The sequence below is a fragment of the Podarcis erhardii genome (genome assembly GCF_964252035.2).
Source record: "Podarcis erhardii genome assembly, chromosome: 4".
Classification (NCBI taxonomy): domain Eukaryota; kingdom Metazoa; phylum Chordata; class Lepidosauria; order Squamata; family Lacertidae; genus Podarcis; species Podarcis erhardii.
This window is the reverse complement of record NC_138508.1, coordinates 37182316-37204189: the sequence shown is the minus strand read 5'-3', so window position 1 is coordinate 37204189 and position 21874 is coordinate 37182316. Positions and strand designations below refer to the sequence as shown.

The 21874-nt window shown below is 41.1% G+C and overlaps 1 long non-coding RNA gene across 1 annotated transcript; it reads right to left on the bottom strand.

The window, feature by feature from the left end:
* Window positions 1-10898: 10898 nt before the first annotated feature.
* Window positions 10899-17489, bottom strand: LOC309340344. The gene is made up of 3 exons (XR_014155948.1): window positions 17337-17489; window positions 11771-11877; window positions 10899-11027 (listed from the first exon to the last, which is right to left on the bottom strand). It is a non-coding gene; the product is annotated as an uncharacterized lncRNA (long non-coding RNA).
* Window positions 17490-21874: the final 4385 nt, after the last annotated feature.

Sequence of the window (21874 nt, the reverse complement as noted above, 5' to 3'; positions counted from 1 at the left end):
TCACAATAAAAAGGCCAAGAAATAAAACAGAAGAGCAACAAAGACATTGAACTAATCTGAAAGAGAGCTCTATATATGTAGAGAGAGAAAGAATATTGTCAATTTTGGTTTCTCTCAGTTTATCATTTTTGCAATCTTCAGCTCAGCTATTCACGTTTCCATATCAGTTTACCTAAAAAAGAAATGCTCCTGAAAACCCATCAGCTTTTTAGTGCATTCCCCCCTCCCAATATACACATTTGTATAAGTTTTGTCTAAAACACTTTAGTCGGCTGTGTTCACTAATGTTTGCATTTAGATGCACGCTTTGCCCTAGCACGTGCTTGTTTTGCAAACATTACCTGGCTGGAGAACTGCAAAATTCAGAGAAGTGTGAATTTAAAAGGTTGTCTATGTTTTGCTTCACCTATTGTTTCAGAAAGTGAGAATTAGGTAGGTTCACCTTGAAAAGTGAATGGAATTGAATTGCTTCTCCATCCTATCACACACACACACTTAAAAAAAATAAAATGAAGGAATTAACTTTGAAAAAGGCAACACAGGAGTATTTTTAGAACTGTGTGAAAGTGAGGCGTTTATAGAGAATCCTTGGTTCAGCTGAAGCAGTGAATATACCATGAAAAGGAAACACTGAATTTTGTGTGTGCGATAATTCACCATGTGTAAGTAATATTATATTCTCACCTTTGTTTGCAGCTGCTCTAGGGCAAAGTGAATTTGATTTCTCCCTTTATTCTATTAGCAATGCTGCGTACTGTTTTATCATTAATAACAATATGCACAACTGAAGGACTCAGCTGAATCTTTTTCCAGTAAGCGCCCATCTTTTCTCATTTTACTAAATGACTAGCCTCAGATGCACCTACGATAAAATAAGGTCTTAAGTATAATCCCCCTTTTAGCATTGCTTTGCTTTGGTGCCAAACATTTTTCACCTCTTGATGAAGCATGCCTGCTATGATCACCTTATATTCAGCCTTCACATTATATAAGTCACAGCTCTGTTCCCATATTCTTTTCTTAAGAATAAAAATCAAAACCTATCCGGACCAATAATTATAGCACGTCTTTTTAAAAAGCAACATGGTTTCATTTCCTAGCCAACTCTGAGTTTTGACCTACTATAAAAGAAAATGTGTAGTACTGCCGTTGCCTGAAGAGCAGCATGCAATTAATATGGCATAAAAGAGTGATCATTTTCTCTGCTGAATTGGCATTCTTCAGCCAAGGATAAATTAACATTCTAAAGGAGAACTAAAGGCCCAAAGAGACATGACACTACTAATTGGACATTGTGTTAAAAACAGCAACAGTTATGGGGCCCCTGGTCCAAATCAGGACTGTGCCATGGGGGGTGGCATCTTTATCATCTGCCATTACTCCAATCTAGGCTGGTCCTCCATGGCTGCTATTTGCATTGGGAGAGAAGCTCCCATCTGTACAAATGGGAGCTTCACTGTCAATGCAAATAGCAGTGGATTCAGTCACACACCACATGCTACATTTTAAGAAAGAAAACACACAATGAGCAATGCATAAATAATATCTGTTTTGGTCTTAATCCAGAGATGGGGCACCTTAGGTATGACTCGTACCCTCTTTATGATGCCCAGACCTCTCTCCAGGATACACTCCTCTCTGGGTCTGCTCCACATCCTCCTTGTGTACTTTTACCTAACTGGAATGTTTCCTTGAACTGTGATAAAGTCTCTTGCTTGTCTAGAAGTTATCTGTGTGTAAATGTGCATAACACCCTCTGGAGTTTGTGTGGATGGAATACAGCCTACTGTAGAAAGGCAAAAATCACCTCCATTGCTCCACTAAGTTTTGTTTTTGGCCAAATTCACTGATCATTGTTATGTGACCCCTGAAATGTTGTCAAGAGAATGTAGTTCTTGAGAGGGGGCAAAAAAAAGGTTTTCTATGCCTGCCAAAAGCTATAGCATGAGAGTAGCTAGTATAATAATAATAGTAATAATAATAATCATAATAATAGTAATAGAATAATAATAATAATAATAATAATAATAATAATAATAATAATAATTTATATTCCCCAGCCATTCTGGGCGGCATCCAACAGAATATTAAAAACACAATAAAACATCAGAAATTAAAAACTTCACTATACAAGCTGCCTTCAGATATCTTCTAAAAGTCAGATAGTTGTTTATTTCTTTTACATCAGATAGGAGGGTGTTCGACAGGGCCGGCGCCACTACCGAGAAGGCCCTCTGCCTGGTTCCCTGTAACCTCACATCTTGCAAGGAGGGAACTGCCAGAAGGCCCTCAGAGCTGGACTTCAGTGTCCAGGCTGAACGATGGGGATAGAAACGCTCTTTCAGGTATCCTGGGCCGAGGCCGTTTAGGGTTTTAAATTAACACTTTGAATTATGCTTGGAAATGTACCAGGAGACAATGTAGGTCTTTCAGGACCAGTGTTATATGGTCTCAGTGGCCACTCCCAGTCATCAGTCTAGTGTAGTGTCCTGCAGATGGCCTACAACTCCCATCAGTGCCAACCAGTATGGCCAGTGGCCATGGATGATAGTTGTTGTAGTCCATCAACTTCTGATTGACACCACACTGGCAAAAATCCAAAAGCAGACACTAGTAAAAGTCTGTAAATGTGAGTCACCTGACCATTGTGATCCCTCCCCATTGTGATCCCTCCCCATGCCAGAGTTAGCAGATCTCAAGATAGCAGCTGCCACATCTACCCAGTAATGTATGGCTGGGTTCTAAAGAAAGCATGGTGTAAGAAACAAGGCAACTTGGGGTACAGTCCACAGGCAACCTCTCTTGAACAGCTTCTGTAGAATTTCCTGAGGCTCAACTGAGAGTCATTAAAAGTAAGGCTAAATAACTACAAGTGTTTTTTCATTGCCTGAGTGAAGACTTCACAGCTTCACCTATGCTTATTTTATCTACTTTATCTGTTTCTTTATATAACAAAATGCATACCCCCACCCTTGATTGTAGCAAAAATGTGGTTTACAAGGAATATTAAAAATATCAAAAAATAGTCAAAAAACATTACAAACTTTTTTTTTTTAAAAAAAGGAAAAGTGACAGCAAAGGGGATTAAAATACATCAACATCTGGTGTCTGGTCAGGCTTGCCTAAACAGTGTTTTAAGCAGATGCCCAAAAGAGGACAGTGAAAGTCCTGTCTGGTGTCAGTAGGTAAGGAGTTCCAAAATGTAGAATCCATCACACTATAAAAGTTTGATTTGTTACAGTGGTAGAATGAGTATTATGTGGCACATGTACCAGTGACGGTTCTGCAGACTGAAGCAGTCAAGTGGGCAGATATCTATATCTATGTCAAAGTAAGTGCATATCTATTGATCTATTGATCCCACTTTCTCCCTCTTTGTGAAGGTGCCCAGAGTGCCTAACAGAATCTAATAGACAGAAGTTGGCTTGCCAGGCTACCTGGTCCATTAATCTGATGTCTTTATCTTGCAGTGTCTCTGTTTTTAGTTTTTTGTATAATTTTGTGCTGTTGTGTTTTTTATTCTTCTTTCATTCCCCCCCCCATTTTTTGGGTAATCCTCTAAGTCACCTTGAGCACTTTTTAGTGCAAAGCAAGATGAAAAAAGAGAGAAATGGATGGAGACAGATAGATGGAGCAACAAGGAGCCAGTTATTGCAGCTGATGAAAGGTGGGCAGGAAGGGAGGGAAAGCAACTTGTCTAAAATGTTGCTGAACTATGCCAATGGCCAGAATAAAGAGAAAATTGCAATAGTCCAATCTTGAGTAAAAGAGATTTTTTTTTAAAAAAATAAATAAATCCTGACACCATACACAATGGCAAGGTGTTAAGCACTTTAATGGGTAACACTGATAAGCAGCAACAGCAAGATGGTCAGGACTTGTATGGGGAACAAGGATAAGCCACAGCACTCTGATCAAATTGATAAGGAACAATGACAAGGAGCAACCAGCACACTGCATAGTGGAAACCTAGCCAGCACTTTAAATGGAGATTATGTGTGCCGAAGAATGCCTTGCTCAAAGTGAGGCAGGCCGAGGTGGGGTGCCATCTCAGTGTGGTGTAGTGGTTAAGAGCGGTAGTCTCGTAATCTGGGGAACCGGGTTCACGTCTCCGCTCCTCCACATGCAGCTGCTGGGTGACCTTGGGCCAGTCACACTTCTTTGAAGTCTCTCAGCCCCACTCACCTCACAGAGTGTTTGTTGTGGGGGAGGAAGGGAAAGGTGAATGTTAGCTGCTTTGAGACTTCTTCAGGTAATGATAAAGCAGGATATCCAATCCAAACTCTTCTTGTTGTTGTTTCACATGGACCTAGAACCATCCTACTTCTCTCCCCACACATTTTTTCTCCTCCTCCTCTTCCTCCTTCCTATTTTTAGCAATGAGGGCAAAGGACCACAGGCTAAATTGCCTCTGGATCATTTCAGAGCCATCCCCCACCCCACACTTCCTAGAATGTGAACTACTGTGAGAATTAGTATGCAAACTAACCACAGATAAAATCCTGTCCCCAGAGAAAGTTACATTTAACTGTGATGGCAGAGAACTGTCCCAAATATGTAGTTTCACTTTTGGCAAGGTAGAAAATCTCAGTGGAAATACAAGGGAAGGTTTCACACATCCCATATTCAAACTCCACATTACTGTTGATTCTAATTTTGTTTGACTTGCACCATCATCTTTCTTTTCATGGCATAATTCTCTTGTTTATTGCTTGATGGGACTGGGCTTTGCAAGTGTTTATTCACTGACTCGTAGCATATACACTTCAGGATTGGTTGCTGACAGCTTATCTTACAATGAAGCCACAAATGGTATTCCTGAGCTTATTTTTTTTACCCCCTGCAAGTTCATTTTTTGTAATATTCATTTACACTTAATGCAAACAACATTCTATTCTGTCTTTCACTGGTTGGAGAGAATTGGAATAGTTTCTGGCGAGTCAGAGCTGCAATGCAGAACTGTGCTTTTGGCCTTACTGGGAAACCAATTCTTGAGTTACCTTTGCATACATTTAGAGCCAGTCTTCTATACAGGAGTCTGTATTTTTGTGTGTCATGTGGAAAGAAGCATGCCATCTATTTTTCCCTCCCATCATGTATATTGGTGGGCTCAGTTTCCTGACGTGTGTGTGTGTGTGTGTGTGTGTGTGTGCCTACGCAGCCCTGATTAGTTTTCTAAGTAATTGGAAGACATCAATGGCACAATGGAACACTGGACCTGAAACTCACACAAAAATAAGTACCGACTACTTATTTCTGCAAACACCTACACTGATGTTTGATGTAGACCTTTTATATCTGTGGTTCATTGTGAATTCAAAATTCTTGTTACTGGGGAAACATCTGCCTGGCTTTTGGGGGTTTAAATTTATATTGGAATCTTCTTTTGCCAATTATTTATGCCACCACCAAGATATTGGGCAATACATATGAAACATGGCATATATTATAAGCATTTCCATTATTCAGCAAAGTTCTTGAGCAACACTCCTGTGCTCAGCTCCGCTCGATAGCTGACTTGTGAAATCAGATGTTTAGGCAATGTTAGGGCAAAAATACACTCTATTTGATATGCCATTCTGCTCAGAATGCAAACTTCTTCTATTCAGCTCATCTGATATTGCAGTGTCAAGCCAAGAACCTATCTAGGAGGGAAGATTAAACGTATCTCAGAGGAACGCACAACATCATTACCATGGAATCATGAGGTTAAAATGCTGTGCGGAGGATTTCAAAGCATCAGATACAGAGCAGGGATTTGAAAAGATAAATCCTTCCTCGTTTACTGCAGCTTTTGCTATCCCACTCACTAATGAAAGTGGGTATGGAAAGTACACTGGAACTGAGGAGCTGCATATTAAGAGTTCTAACAAACATTAAGTTACATTCTGCTATGGAAAATGATGGGCGGTGACAATAGTTCTTCTGTCTTATTTTCCCATTTTAGATCAAAGGAACGTCCCTTAAATGTGAAGGTAATCATCATAATTCATTCTTAAACAGACATTCAAAGAGATGCATCCTATGCCATATCCTCTTCCTAGAAAAAGTAATTGCGAGACATTTTGCATGAAATTGTCCCTTCATTAATGCACTGTTCATTCAAAATGCTTTTACACTTCAACATGAATAAAACAATAGCATGATCATCTTGTAGAAGTAGCACAAGTTAGCCTCATCACCTGATGAAGTGCTTTTATTTATATGTTGCCTCTGGGGGGTGGGGATGTGCTCTTTGCTTAGACAAATGTATTGAAGTCCCTGACCAATCACTGACTTCTGTGGGACGATATCAACAAGTGTTTTAGTTGTTTAAACATCTGTTCATCAGCACAGAGGCTTGCAAAGATACTTGGACTTCTGTAGTAGTATTCCAAACACTACAGGGGAAGGGTGAAAGGTGATAGAGTTCTCCCTGCTGTCACTGTTGCCAAAGTCAACTAAGACAGTGGCTATTAGATGGATATTTTGTGCCCACTTCCCAAAGCAGTGCGAAGTTCAAAGTACAGTGCTACTGAGTTTAGTTTCCTTTCTTTGAATTTGAGAACAGTGGGAAAGGTTCAGAAAAGGGCAACCAAAATTATTGTGGGGCTGATACAACATTTTTGGTTACTACATTTAGGGCTTTAATTTTTTTTTTATTTAAAAGCAGTGGCAGCACCATAAAAAAATGGGGGGGGGGGCAAAGAAGGTACAGAGTATATTTTTAGATGGGAAAGTTGTGGCTCACATGTTAAGATCTCTGAAAGAAAAATAACTGTATATGTTAATGATAGAGCCCAGCAATGAAGAGGCAAGTGGGGAGGAGACTTCTTGTTCAGGAGGCACTTGCTTCCTGCCTCCCCTGCACAGCGTATGGTGAAAAGGGGAGAAAGGGGGACATCCACAACCTTTGTACCAGACAACAAGTCACCATACAGTGTAAACACATAAGAACATAAGAAGTGTCTGTTGGATCAGGCCAATGGCCAATCCTGTTCTCACAGTGGCCAACTGCATGCCTGTGGGAAGCCCCCTGGGCCTGAGTGGGACCTGAGTAATAAAGTAATAATAATAATAATAATAATAATAATAATAATAATAATTTTATACCCCACCCATCTGGCTGGGTTTCCCCAGCCACCCTGGTGGCTTCCAGCAGAATACTAAAATACAATAATTCATCAAATATTAAAAGCTTCCCTAAACAGGGCTGCCTTCAGATGTCTTCTAAAAGTCTGATAGTTGTTTATTTCTTTGACATCTGATGGGAGGGCGTTCCACAGGGCGGGTGCCACTACTGAGAAGGCCCTCTGCCTGGTTCCCTGTAACTTTGCTTCTCGTAGTGAGGGAACCGCCAAAGGCCCTCAGCACTGGACCTCAGTGTCCGGGCAGAACAATAGGGGTGGAGATGCTCCTTCAGGTATACTGGGCCGAGGCCATTTATGGCTTTAAAGGTCAGCACCAACACTTTGAATTGTGCTCAGAAATGTACTGGGAGCCAATGTGGGTCTTTCAGGACTGGTGTTATATGGTCCTAGTAGCTGCTCCCAGTCACCAGTCTAGCTGTTGCATTCTGGATTAGTTGTAGTTTCTGGGTCACCTTCAAAGGTAGCCCCACATAGAGCGCATTGCAGTAGTCTAAGCAGGAGATAACCAGAGCGTGCACCACTCTATAATACAATAACATTTCCTTTCATGTGGTTTTCAGCAACTGGTATTCAGAAGCATTACTGCCTCTGATCATCTAGGCAGAGTGTCAGGGACTGGGCAGAGGAGGAATGGTGGAGACTGCCTCCACAGCCTGACCCTTCCAGAGACAAAGAAGACAGTTCAGAATTACAGCAGGGGTTTGAGGAAGGTTACAGCTTAGAGGAAGATGAGGGGGAAAGTTGGGAAATAATCGGAGAGGAGGAGGAGGCAGTCACCAGTCTAGCTGCTGCATTCTGGATTAATTGCAGTTTCCGGGTCACCTTCAAAGGTAGCCCCATGTAGAGCGCATTGCAGTAGTCCAAGCAGGAGATAACCAGAGCATGCACCACTCTGGCAAGACAGTCTGCAGGCAGGTAGGGTCTCAGCCTGCGTACCAGGTGGATCCAGTAGACAGCCACCCTGGACACAGAATTAACCTCCATGGACAGCTGTGAGTCCAAAATGACTTCCAGGCTGTGCACCTGGTCCTACTGGTTTTCTTCTAAAAGATCACTTTACTTTCTCAAGCTTTCATAAGACCCTCATTCTCCATGACAGCAGAGGAACTGTAATAGTGGGAGTGGAATGGCACCATTAGGAAAGGTCACATGGGACATTTTTGTCTCTTTCACTTTCTCCAGTTCAGCTACCTCGGCCACCAGGGAACAGGCTTGTTCTCTGAGAGCACGGAGCTTATTTCACTGTTTCAAATGTGAAGCCTTCATCTCAAAATGGTGAACCTCACTTGTTAGACTTGTTGACATCTGGTGACAGTTTTGATTTTGGCAGTCAAAAACTTCCATCCCTCATATATGGTCAACTATGAAATCCCATTCACTGCATATCAGCTGTAAATATTGTCAAATATCAACAACTGAAAACAAATGTCTTTGGAACCCAGATACCTAATTATCAGTGAATATTGTAACACAAATATTTTCAAAGGAGAATGCTGAAGACAATTTTGAGAGCAGGAAAAGGTTTATCATCTTACATAATGTCAAGTAAAAACACTTATGTCTAGAGATGAAGTAGGGCGATGAAAACAGCATTGCAGCCAAACTGAAGTTAGTGAGAAGACAACAAAACTGCAATTTCAACCTTCCCCTTTGTAAAGCTGTTGGGTATGCTTGCATATTGCTACTCCTACACAACAGACATGTGTATATGAAAATGCCAAAATCATTATTCAGTATTGACAAGGAATATAGTTAATGGAGCATAAAACTCAAGACATTGCTACGTGAATATTCCCCATAAATTTATGTGTGAATATATAAGTCAAACTTTATTCTAGCTACTATTAACATAAGCCACTAATGAAACCATCATAACAGAACAGGGGTTTCAGAGTAAAACTTGGTCATCATTAACTCTATAAGTATAAAAGAAGACTTTAGGAATGAGAGCATCACTGGAAAAACTTATTGCCTTCTGGCATTATGAGATCCTATGTTCAACAACACCAAGGAAAAAGAACACTTGAACTTTGGGAGTTTCAAATTCCATGGAAGCCTTTGCACAAACATATAATGTCCCCCTCCCAACAGACATCCATGTTCTACATGTCAGGGAGGAGTGTGCAGCATTGGAGGCCAGGGAGACTCTACATGGTCCCTCACTTACCCACTTTGCTGTTGAACACAAGAATTCATAGCACCCGAAAAGGGCTTTATGCATCTCCATTATTGGGTCTACATATTTATTAATGGAGTAGTGTGTGTTTTATTTTGCTAGGTTCTCATTATAAGAGAGGGAAATATATTAATGTTTGAGGGTAAGATTCTTTCCTGTCCAGCCCTAATTGAGGATCTGAATATATGTATAACACACTTGCCACAATAATGCCAAGTTGTTGGACACTGTTTCACAATCATAAGCACTTCCATATCAGCCTAGTAAATAATTAGATATTTTAGTCCCATATTACTCTCACAGCACTTTCTCTGCTTTCTTTATTTAAGAATACAGAAGACATTCAAATATGTTAACCAATTTTTGCAACATTTACAGTTCAGATAAGGGCCCTTAACCTAGGTCTGAATCACCGTGCAGATATTAAAAGAATGTATTCAACTAGTGCAAGCATTTACTGTAGGGTGAATGGTACTAGCTAACTGGAAAAGGGGCAATAGGAGCATATGTTATCACTTTCAGAATTATAAACCAGCAGGAAACCAACAAAACATCAGTGCAGTGCAGTAACTGTAGAAACCAATACAAAATCAAGAAATTAACACTAATGCTCCTCTTCCGATTCTTAAAAGAAAGCATGAACATTGTATTATAACTACAATATATTCTGGGAAGTTGCATGTTCACTATGCATTTGGATACCTTCTTAACTTAGTGTAACCATATTTTGCTTAATGATGCCTGAGATCAAGGAGGAAGTTTTCAGCTTCCAAATCTGCACTGATTTTAAGCACTGATTTCAAAACTGCACTGATCTCTTGGTTTCTTGGAATCTCCAATATATACCCGGGATAAGTATGTCAGAGAACTGTAAGGGCTTTTGCCAGTCCACCATTTTATTCATTGTTACCCAATCTAATACCCACTAAATGTTGCTGGACTACAACTCCCATCATGCCTAACAATTGGCCATGCTGGCTGGAGGTAGTGGGCACTGCAGTCTAAAACATTTAGAGTGCACCATGTTGGAGAAGGCTGGTTTTGGTTGCATCCACACCATACATCTAAAGCACTCTTATAACACTTTTACAGTCATCTCTCCCCCCCCCCCCGCAAATCCTGGGAACTACAATCTGTTGACATTGCTGGGAATTGTAACTCTGTGAGGGGTTCTACTAACAACTTTCTGCATCCTTAAGCAACTAAACAGTTATGCCAAATGAAACAGGTCTTGTGAGTGATTTGTGGAAAGGTGAATAATTAAGAGAAAATAGCAATGCTCTCTCCTTTTCTCTGCTCCCTTTCAAACACAATTTATTGTAAATGAGAAACAAGTATTCTTGTCATAGCTGAGAATCTTCTGAGAAGCACACATGATCCCTTAGAGTGACAGCAATTAAATATGCAAGGAAGGAGTAAAGAAGAATATAATAAACAATCTTGTGTTGATCTTGCAGATACTTTTGTATCCAAAACAAGAATATGAATAATTGAAGGTGTAATTGAGTAAGCAGTTGATGAGAAGCTCAAGGGGCTGATTTTTTTTTTTAACGTCTCCCCAAGATATAATACTTGAAGAACACAGAACACACTGAAATATTAATTTATATTTATTATTTATTTGAAGTGTTTTTACTTTGCTCTTCAGGCGAAAAGGCTCCCAGATCAGCTCAGAAACAATCAGTAAAAAATAAGACAGTCTCTGCCTTCAGGATCATCTTCTAAAAGAAATGATACAAAAGGATAAAGGGATGAGGAAGGAAGAGGAAAGCTGGAAAACTCAGACAACAATTCTTAAGGTTCCTTAATAATTCTTATGACCAAATGGAATGGAAGCTGTTCAGGAAAAGAAGCTGGCCTTTCAGCAGATCCCAGAGTGTCCCTGATTCCCTTTGCTGGAACCTGAAAGAATGACTGCTGCTATGTGGACAGGTGGGAAAGCAGAGAAGAGGTTCACCGGAATTAGACAGAGCCACAGGGCTTCCTAGCCTGGGAAAGAAGTTGCATGGTTTGGAAATAGATATGTCCATCCTTAGGCATGAAATGGTGGCATTAGATGCCCTATGTATGAGCATCCCCTGTTTTACACATCCCCACATGCATATTCCTTGCAATGTGAAACTGTGACATTTGCTGGAGCCACCACCATCTCTAGTATTCCATCGGCAGAACGCAGTACAACAAGCATGTGAACATTCCGCAATGCAAGTTACTTGCAGGCTTCCCATATGCTTCTGGTTGGCCACTGTGAGAACAGAATGCCGGGCAAGATGGGTCTTTGCTCTGATCTGGCAGAGCTCTTCTTATGTTCCTAACTATGGGCAAGTGTGAGACTGAGCATGTTCATATGTAGAAGCCCACTCTGCCAAATAACTGTCCATTTTTTAAAAAAGTAAATATTCCACCAAATAGCATTGTAGAGTACCATTGTGTAATGATAACAATTTAATAATAATTCACCTACCTTCAGATGTGTTTTGGTAAATCTGGATACTATCTTTTTTTTCTGGGAGTTTCTCTTGGAAAGCTGTCATCTACACCCTTTCTTGGAAATTGAGTAATTGATCAAAACTGGGGAGTAAGAAGGAGTCAAAATTGAAACAGAAAATATTTTGATAATATTCGTATGAGTCACCTTGCACATGATTTGAAGGCAGGAAAGTAAGTAAGAAGGGGGATGCACAAAAAAGATGTAGAATGATTTAATAATGTTTCTTCTCCCCTCATTTTTATCCACACTGGAAATTTAGAAGCCTTATTCAGATTTTGAGAGGAAATAGTTCTTCCGAAGCATCTTAGCTGTATTCTTTCTGATTGTGTCATTTGCTGTACATCCTTCAATGGAATGATAAGCTAGAAGCCCTAATAAGGAGAAATTATAAATAAGAAACACAATAAGAAATATATATTTCCTGTTTGTAGAATATGCTTCCTCTCTCTCACTTTAAAAAATATAGTTACAGGTAAATAGCCGTGTTGGTCTGCCATAGTCGAAACAAAATAAAAATAAAAATTCCTTCCAGTAGCACCTTAGAGACCAACTAAGTTTGGTATGAACTTTCATGTGCATGCACACTTCTTCAGATACCTATCTGAAGAAGTGCGCATGCACACGAAAGCTCATACCAATAACAAACTTAGTTGGTCTCTAAGGCATGGGCAAATTTGTCAATTCTGGTTCCCCACCCAGTCCCCAAGGCTTAATTCCAGTTATTCACAATTCACATCATCAGCAGTTTAGTGCACACATTTTTAACACATTCTTGTACACAACTTTGCCTAACCCACACTTTCCCCTGTATATTTTCACCAATATATGCTTTTTAGTGTGCACCTTACCCTAGTATATGCATCCTTGATCACAACACTTGGCTGGAGAAATGCATTGCAAAATTCAGAGAAGTGTGAATTTCCAAGGGTGATCAAGTTGCCGTTGGAGTACAGCTGGGGGGGGGGTGTAACTGATGTGGCTTCTCCTTTAAATGTAAACTAAATTTCTTCTACATCCCTACCCAGAACACAGCCATTTCTTCCCTTCCCCCTCAGGAAAAAGATCTCAGGTTCTAGATAAAGATGGCTTGTGGGACAACAACCCTTCTCTCATCGCCAAAACAGGCAGCTTGTATTACTCAGAATTCTTCTTTAACAAAATGTCTAGGAGCTCACAGTCCTTCAGTCTGAGCAAGTTTGGCATTGCTTGCATTTATGAGAGTGAGACTAGACATCCAGACTCTAGCTCCAGGGTCTGGTCTTTAATAAGAACTCTTATCTAATGACTGTGAATGAGCTCCAGAGATGTTGCATTAGTTGGGTTAATTTGTCTCTCCAGTGCCATCACACAGACTGGTGGTGAGCAGATGTGCAAGGCATCCTAGGGCAGAGATGAAGAGTCAGACCAAGGAGATGCTTTGGGATGAATTTCAAGCCCTGCACTATCATATCCAATTGGTCCTTTTTATTGCTAGTTCCTTGAACTGGCCAATGGGTGGGGTGGCAAGACAATGCGCTCTTTCGGTCTTCTATCAAGTTACAGTGGACTGAACTTTCAGGCTTCTTGCTATTCCTACCCATTGATGGACTTCAACTAAATGCTTCTATTTTTATAGGATTGGGAAGGACTTTTCCTGAACAGCTACAGTTGGCTCAATAATGTGGTTCCAGGATAATTTGTTTTCCTCATTCTGAGCTTGCAAAATGTGTTAAGGATTTGAGATGAAGCACAGCTCTTCATACATGGTCATGGTGGGGCTCACCAGTTGGGCCTGAGTTCAATTCAATAGGAAAAGAAAGGAGAGGGTTTAAATTCAGCTCCAAAATTGAATCCCACTGAAGTACTTAAAACTTGGGTGGGAAACTTTTCAATGCAAGGGCTGCATTCTTCCAGGGGTCACATGCCAGCAGGGGGCAGTGTCCAAGGTAAAATGGGCTGGTGTGACTTTTACGCTATATAGTAGACTGCATGGGGACACGGGTGGTGCTGTGGTGTAAACCACTGAGCCTAGGGCTTGCCAATTGGAAGGTTGGCAGTTCAAATCCCCGCGATGGGATGAGCTCCCGTTGCTCGGTCCCTGCTCCTGCCAACCTAGCAGTTCAAAAGCACGTCAAAGTGCAAGTAGATAAATAGGTACCACTCCGGCATTTCTGTGCACTGCTCTGGTTCCACCAGAAGCGGCTTAGTCATGCTGGCCACATGACCCAGAAAAACTGACTGCAGACAAACGCCGGCTCCCTCAGCCAGTAAAGCGAGATGAGCGCCACAACCCCAGAGTCGTTCGTGACTGGGCTTAACTGTCAGGGGTCCTTTACCTTTTAGTAGACTGCATGCCAGCCATGCCAAAGTCAAAGCTGCTGCTGCTTCCCTTCATGAGGAGGTCTCAGGGTGGGTTTCCTCCATCCAGTCAAGGACTTGAGAAGGACAGGTCATGGGTTTCTTGCCATGTGAGGCATGGCAAGAAACCCATGAGCTGTATAGAGAGGCCTGAGTTTTTCCACTTCTGACTTAAATAGTTCAACATGGGAGATGGATCCATTTGGTGTCTTGGAAGCTTCTTGCCACTTATTTATTTAATATCTTTACTTTTTACCCGTCCTTCATCAGCTGATCTTGGGGTGGGGCAAAATGCAATGATTCAAGCTCAAAAAAAGAAAAAAAGAAACTGCATCCAGTTATATCGGAGAGAGAGGAAACACACTTCTAACAGTAAGCCTTACTAACTACAATTGAATATCCTACAAGTGCTCGGACAAACAAGTAAGTTTTTAGTTGTTGCTGGAATGAAGGAAGAACTGGAGCAGAACATGCCTCAGATAAGGTACCACAAATGGAGCAGGATCACTGAAAATGTCCTCAGGTGATAGTTTCAGCAAATAAATTGTGCGTTCATAGTTCTCTGCTCAAGGAATTATTTTAGTACATAGCTATCTTCCTAGGTTACCACAAAGCTTAATAAAAGGTTTGTTGTGATCACATTATTTTGAGATGGCGCATAGGATTGCAGATCGACTCTGTTATAAATGTTTTGCTGTGCTGTTTAGTGAACTGAGACATTTTTATATCTAGCTGCTTTACAGCAATTAATGCAAAAGTCCAAAATAAAGGTGGGGGCTATTTGTGTATATTTTGTTTTTCTTCTGGTCTTGCCTGCAAAGTGCCAGAGATAAAAATTCAGCCTGGCAGCAGATGAGAAAATAGTCAGTCTCTTCATCTTTGTTTTGGAGGGGAACATGATATCTCATTATTCACCCCATTTTTAGTGTAGATATGCCTTTTGGCTAGCTTAGTCAAAGCAACCCTAATTGGGTCCTGTTTTCTGTTCTTAAAATACTTTGGGGTTTTTCTTTTAAAAAAAGTCTGGGGAGCCACTCCCTGGTTGATATTGGAACAATGCAGGTCATTGTTTGGCTGCTCAAGCAATGAGCAATACAAGCTTATCATGAATATTTGGCAGACTGCCACTTGAGAGCCTAAGAACTCTTTTTTCTTTTTAAGCAGAGATCTGATTTGGTCAGAAGGGGTAGTTTATGAGTAGTTTCTGAGACCATCAAGAAAATCAGACGCCCTTGCTTGCTTGTCTCCTGTTATGCCTTCTGAGTTCTATTTCAGAGCTCATGCATTTTATTTCTGAAGTCACCTTTATGCCATTTCATTCTTACTCTGTACAGACCCATGGCTGTCACATGGAGAAAGGAACAAGATTATTTTCTCCTGCTTTGGAGGCTAGGACCAGTACCGATGTCTTCAAGTTACAAGAACGGAGATTCTGACTAAACACTGGGAAGAGCTTTCTGACAGTAAGAGTTGTTTGACAGTGGAACAGACTCCCATGGTGGACTTTCCTTCCATGGATGTTTTAAAGCAGAGGTTGGATGATCATTTATCATGTATGATCTAGTTGAGATTCCTGCATCACAGGGGGTTGGACTAGATGACCCTCAGGACCCTTCAAACGCTACAATTCTATTATTCTATGGTTTTATGTTGGTAGGCTGATAGAAAACAAGGATTAAGATTATTTCGCTCCCTTGTAAGAGGGTGAGGGGGGAGAGAAAGAGATGTTTATTTATGCACAAGTATAGGTCTATCTGACACTAAATACAAAACTGGCTAGAGTCCTAGAACTTGTCAGTTATCCTGTGATAACAATAATTAGACTCAGCCTGATCCCTGATTTGCTTAAAAGTTCAAGAGATTAAAGAGTCATTTAAGTGAATGGGGTGGTGCTGGAGGATATAACTTCTAGACAGATCAGAGATTCCTGACTCTCTTATCTTACATCCTTGGATTAACTGGTCATGTAAACAATTTTGTTGTTGTTTAGTCGTTTAGTCGTGTCCAACTCTTCATGACCACAGCACACCAGGCACTCCTGTTTTCCACTGCCTCCCGCAGTTTGACCAAACTCATGCTGGTAACTTCGAGAACACTGTCCAACCATCTCGTCCTCTGTCACCCCCTTCTCCTTGTGCCCTCAGTCTTTCCCAACATCAGGGTCTTTTCCAGGGAGTCTTCTCTTCTCATGAGGTAGCCAAAGTATTGGAGCCTCAGCTTCAGGATCTGTCCTTCCAGTGAGCACTCAGGGCTGATTTCCTTCAGAATGGATAGGTTTGATCTTCTTGCAGTCCATGGGTGTCTCAAGAGTCTCCTCCAGCACCATAATTCAAAAGCATCAATTCTTTGGTGATCAGCCTTCTTCATGGTCCAGCTCTCACTTCCATACATCACTACTGGGAAAACCATAGAAAGTAAGGGGAAATGTCTATGCGTGTTATGGAGCGAATGCCTGTGGGTGGCGGGGGGGATCTGCTGCAGTCGTGAGCAGAGGATCCGTGGTTCCCCTTCCTTCCCTCCTCCGTGGTTACAAAGCATGGATCCACATGGATCCTCAGGATTTTTGCATTGGGCTACTCCAAACTCACTGTCAGATCACATTTCTGTGGCCACAGCAGGAACCACAAAAATCATATATCCACTATTTCATTTAGAATATTTTTTTTCTTGTTTTCCTCCTCTAAAAACTACGTGTGTGTTATGGTCTGGTGCGTGTTATAGAGCGAAAAATACGGGGTATATGGACCTTTGTCGGCAAGGTGATTTCTCTGCTTTTTAAGATGCTGTAAACAATAACAGTATGTTATACATGCAAGAACAACATCTATCTATAGCCCTAGGCAATGGTGGCTGGTGACCATTGGGACTGGTAGGGCAAGTAGACCAACAGGTTGTAATTAAAAAGTCAGGCCAGTGGGAGCAGGCAGAGGTTGGTGCAGTAGTGCTCCACCCTAAAGGACCAGACTTTACTAGCCCTAGGAGATTGTGAAGCTTCTTTATCTGTGAGATGTAAGCTCTCATCATGCGTTTTCACCCCACGCAATTCCAGTCTCTCTACTCTCTAAGTGACTTTGAACCTTGGAGACTGTCAGGTTTCTTTCTGCTAATGTGCAAAGTTCACATTGAGCTAGATAGTACATAGTACATTGGAACCACACATTCAGTTTACACACAGAGGCCACTTCTGAAAGGGCCTTCTGACTTACACTCAAGGTGATTCAGTAGATTTCCCCCCTCTTTTTATTGTAAGATGGAGATGAAATGGCAATTCAAGTGAGGAATATTCTGTACGAGAGCCTGAACTGTCCTCTGGAAAGGCATTCAAAATTTTAAAAGCAGTACACTTCTAGGTGTTCTTGAATGACATCTGTTGAAAGGAATGGAATCGCTTAGGCTTCCTTGATTGTGGCCATGGTGATTAATGGATCGACTTTTATAACACCAAGCAATGCATAATGTCTATATTTAGATGCAATGCAAAAAATGAGAGGAATGTAGATATGCTTGTTCCAGTTCATTTTCAGGGACGAGAATGAGTTTCTATGACTTTGAATGCTTTTGATTTCTGTTTGTTCTTATTTGCACTTCAAAAATAACTGAAACCACAAGGATTTCTTTAAACAGATATAAATCACATCTACTCAGGATCTTTATTTTGTGGAATTGCAGTGCCCGCATGTCAAAATATTTATTTTCACTTAGTTCAATCCTGCTAAATGTGGAGGTTTGCTTTGCTAAGTTAGTGTCTTGTTGTAAACACATTCTAATATAAAGGGTGGGATGGAGATAACATGGTTTCTGGCACTTCATATTTGCTCAAAAGCCAACCAACAACTGTGGATCAAGGAGCTTATATTTAATTGGTAGGAGCAGGTCAGTAAAATGTATAACTGGCAAAATCAACCTAAATATTAAGATGATGTTAGAATGAGAACTCACCTTACTTTTCAAATAAAAATATTTTAATATTTTGTTTAAAAACTAGATGTGTTAACAAAATATGCAGCTTTCAAAATAGATAGGCAAAGCAAGCTATCCTTTGGAATCAGAAATCCTTACGCAGCTCATGACATCTCATTTGTAGAGAGCAATGTGGAATGAATGGCTGGGGATTACATAGGCCACAGGCAGTACTGGTTTCATTTGGCCTCCAAAGCAGAAGTATTAGCAGATGAAACTGCTCCCCAGTTGCAAAGCTTTCAGGACTTTTGCCATGGCTTGGAGAGATACATGGCGGGCCTTTGCTTGCTGGATACAATGATCTTGTATTTGCCAGAGAACGATGCTGTGGGGCAGAGATAAGGTACCATTTCCTGAGCATGTAGCTCCAATGGGCCATTCTCGATTCCTAACTTCATTGCCTAAAATGACATGTTCATTTGTGCAGCACTGAGAATACTCAGCATGTTGGATGTCTCTGCTGCATAGAATGAGATGATTACTGTGTGCACACTTTACAGTATAAATATAATGTTTGCGTGAACATGGTACAGGACTGGTCACTAATGGCAAGCAAATCTTCCTGCCGTCTGCTGTAGGTAGGAGTTTCAGTCAAAAATGTTTGATATATGTAGCTTCTATGATTTGCTTTTCAGGTACTGATCCTCTTAAACATGGCATATTTCTGCCATAGAAGATAGAAATTTAAGTGTTGACCCAGACAGTTCCTTATAAGCATTATCACGTATGTGCAGCTTTCCCACAAGCACAACTTTCTGGTCCTTACATAGCTGTTATTGTCAACAGGGTGAATTGGGCCACAGAAGAAAATGCATGCAGTCTACTGCTGGTGATGAGCGAACTCCTTTCAGATTGAAGCGGCTGATTTTTTTAACAAGCCAAATTTGAGATTTGTTTCATTGCCATACTCCTGATTATATAATCAGGAACATAACATAGACCAAACATCTGTCCCCACACTGTGGTCCACAATACCAGGACTCATTAGTCACCAACTCCTTTCCCCCGTGAACTTTCTACTCCATTCCCTTCAGAATTTACCAGATGACAGAAGCATCACTAGAAATTGTCTCTGTATGTCCATCATTGCTGTTGAATGGAACTCAGAAACATCAATGTCCCAGGAACTAGGCTTCATGGGAAATATAGCTTCCCATAGTGCCTGAGTACAGATGTCAGGTTCCATGGAAGCTACGTGTTATAGTGTTCTTGGCAGCAGGGACTCTCCTGAGCATGACAATGTCCCCGATACCAAGATCTGTGGTTCCTACGTATGCTGAGATGCTCCCCTTTTGAGTAAAGAACCTTTGAGCAAAAGGAAATTAGAAGAAAGACTGAGGGGGACAATGACTGATTCCAAATAATAGTCATCCAGATCAGGGTTCTCCCACTTGAGTAAGTATATTTAAAAGCCATGACAAAAATCTGGAGGTGATATCCTCAGTTCTATATCATACCCTCCAACATTTCTCCAATGAAAAAATGGATGCCCCATTCCATAATGATAATTTTACTATTTATATCCCACACATCTTACTGGGTTGCCCCTGCCACTCTGGGCAGATTCCAACATATAAAAATAATAATTTAAAAATACACATTAAAAAATCCCTTCCCTATACAGGATTGCCTTCAGATGACTCGGGGGTCGGATAACTCCATACCCTCCAACATTTCTCCAATGAAAATAGGGACATCCTAAGGAAAAGACATCTGAAGACAGCCCTGTTTAGGGAAGCTTTTAATGTTTAATAGACTATTGTATTTTAATATTCTGTTGTAAGCTGCCCAGAGTGGCTGGGGAAACCCCGCCAGATGGGCTGGGTATAAATAAATAAATTATTATTATTATTATTATTATTATTATTATTATTATTATTATTTATTATTTATACCCCGCCCATCTGGCTGGGTTTCCCCAGCCACTCTGGGCGGCTTCCATAAAAACCAGAAATACACTAAAATATCACAGATTAAAAACTTCCCTGAACAGGGCTGCCTTAAGATGTCTTCTGAATGTCAGGTAGTTATTTATCGCTTTGACATTATTATTATTATTATTTAAAAGAGGGACATTCTGGGATCAAATCAGAAACCAGGATGGCTTCTCTAAATCAGGGACGTCCCTGGAAAATAGAGACACTTGGAGGGTCTGCTATATAAAATGTTATTGTTAGAATTAAGTGGTAGCACAAGAAGCTGAGGTAAGTGTGGGAGTCAGAGTGCAGCAGCTGGCCCTATTTGAGCGGGTAAAATAGCAGGGTAGAGGTGCTCTAATGTGGCTGCTTTGGTTAGCCAGTGTGGTTTAGTGGTTAAGAGCGGTAGTCTTGTAATCTGGTGAACCGGGTTCGTGTCTCCGCTCCTCCACATGCAGCTGCTGGGTGACCTTGGGCCAGTCACACTTCTTTGAAGTCCCTCAGCCTCACTCACCTCACAGTGTTTGTTGTGGGGGAGGAAGGGAAAGGAGAATGTTAGCCACTTTGAGACTCCCTAGGGTAGTGATAAAGCGGGATATCAAATCCAAACTCTTCTTATATTTGCTTTCCTTTGGCATTTTAAATTAGCACTGACACATGGAGCCAGGATGTCCTTTGTGGAACTTTGAAGATACTTCCTTCCAAAACCAGCAGGGAGCAACGTGTTGGGTCTACTGTCATGCTTGTATATATTATGGATATTGGTCATGTCATGTATGCTGTATGTAATCATCAGTTGGCTGTACTTTGCTTGTTTCTGCTTATTGGAAAGCAATGTGTTCTGAGCTACTGTTTATTGGAGAACAATAAAAACTGTCTCTTTGTTTTAAAAAGAGAAGAACTTCTTTGAGAAATGGCACTTAATTCACAATGCAGTCAAGCATTACAAGCTGGAGAAATCTCATATTCAAAGGTAAATGATGTTGAACTTTGACAACATCACTAAGCTGCACGCACATGAGAGGGTAGGGAGACAGATGTGAATAAAGGGCAATTGAATCATTCCCCTATTTCAGGCTTCCTCAAGCTCGACTCTCCAGATGTTTTGAGACTACAGTTCCCATCATACCTGACCACTGGTCCAGCTAGCTAGACATTATGGGAGTTGTAGACCCCCCCAAAACTGAAGGGCCGAATTTGAGGAAGCCTGCCCTATTTTGTTTTGGTTTTAAAGAGAGGTTGAAGTCTCAGGATTGCAAAACAAATATTCAGTGCCATTGGTGGACAAATCTAGGCAAAGTGAATGACAGACTTTTATTTTAGTTTGGATGCTATATTCCTTGATATAATGCAAAGCACCACAAATGCCACTATTTCTGCAATAATTATTCCCATATTTCCAAAGGCTAAAATTAATTAGATGAATTAAAATGAAACACAGAAGCAGAAAACTACCTTAAAATGCTTCTGCTGCCAATGACGCCATCATGGAATCAGGAGATGGTGTCCAGGGTCCTCTGCCTGCTGCAGGAATTCCAGTTGAAAAATAAAAGGTCCACAAGGAGTGGGCCTGCCTAATTTCAGCCAGGAGGGAATTCCACAAGACTGGGCTCACAATACTGATGGCACAGAGAGAATCATTTTGCATACAGAAGATCCCATATTCAAGGCTGTCATATCCAGGCTGGGGTGAGAGAGAGACCACTGTCTAAAATCCTTCAGAGCTGCTGCCAGTCAGGGTACAGGTAAAGGGACCCCTAACCATTAGGTCCAGTCGTGGCCGACTCTGGGGTTGCAGCACTCATCTTGCTTTATTGGCCGAGGGAGCCGGCGTACAGCTTCCGGGTCATGTGGCCAGCATGAT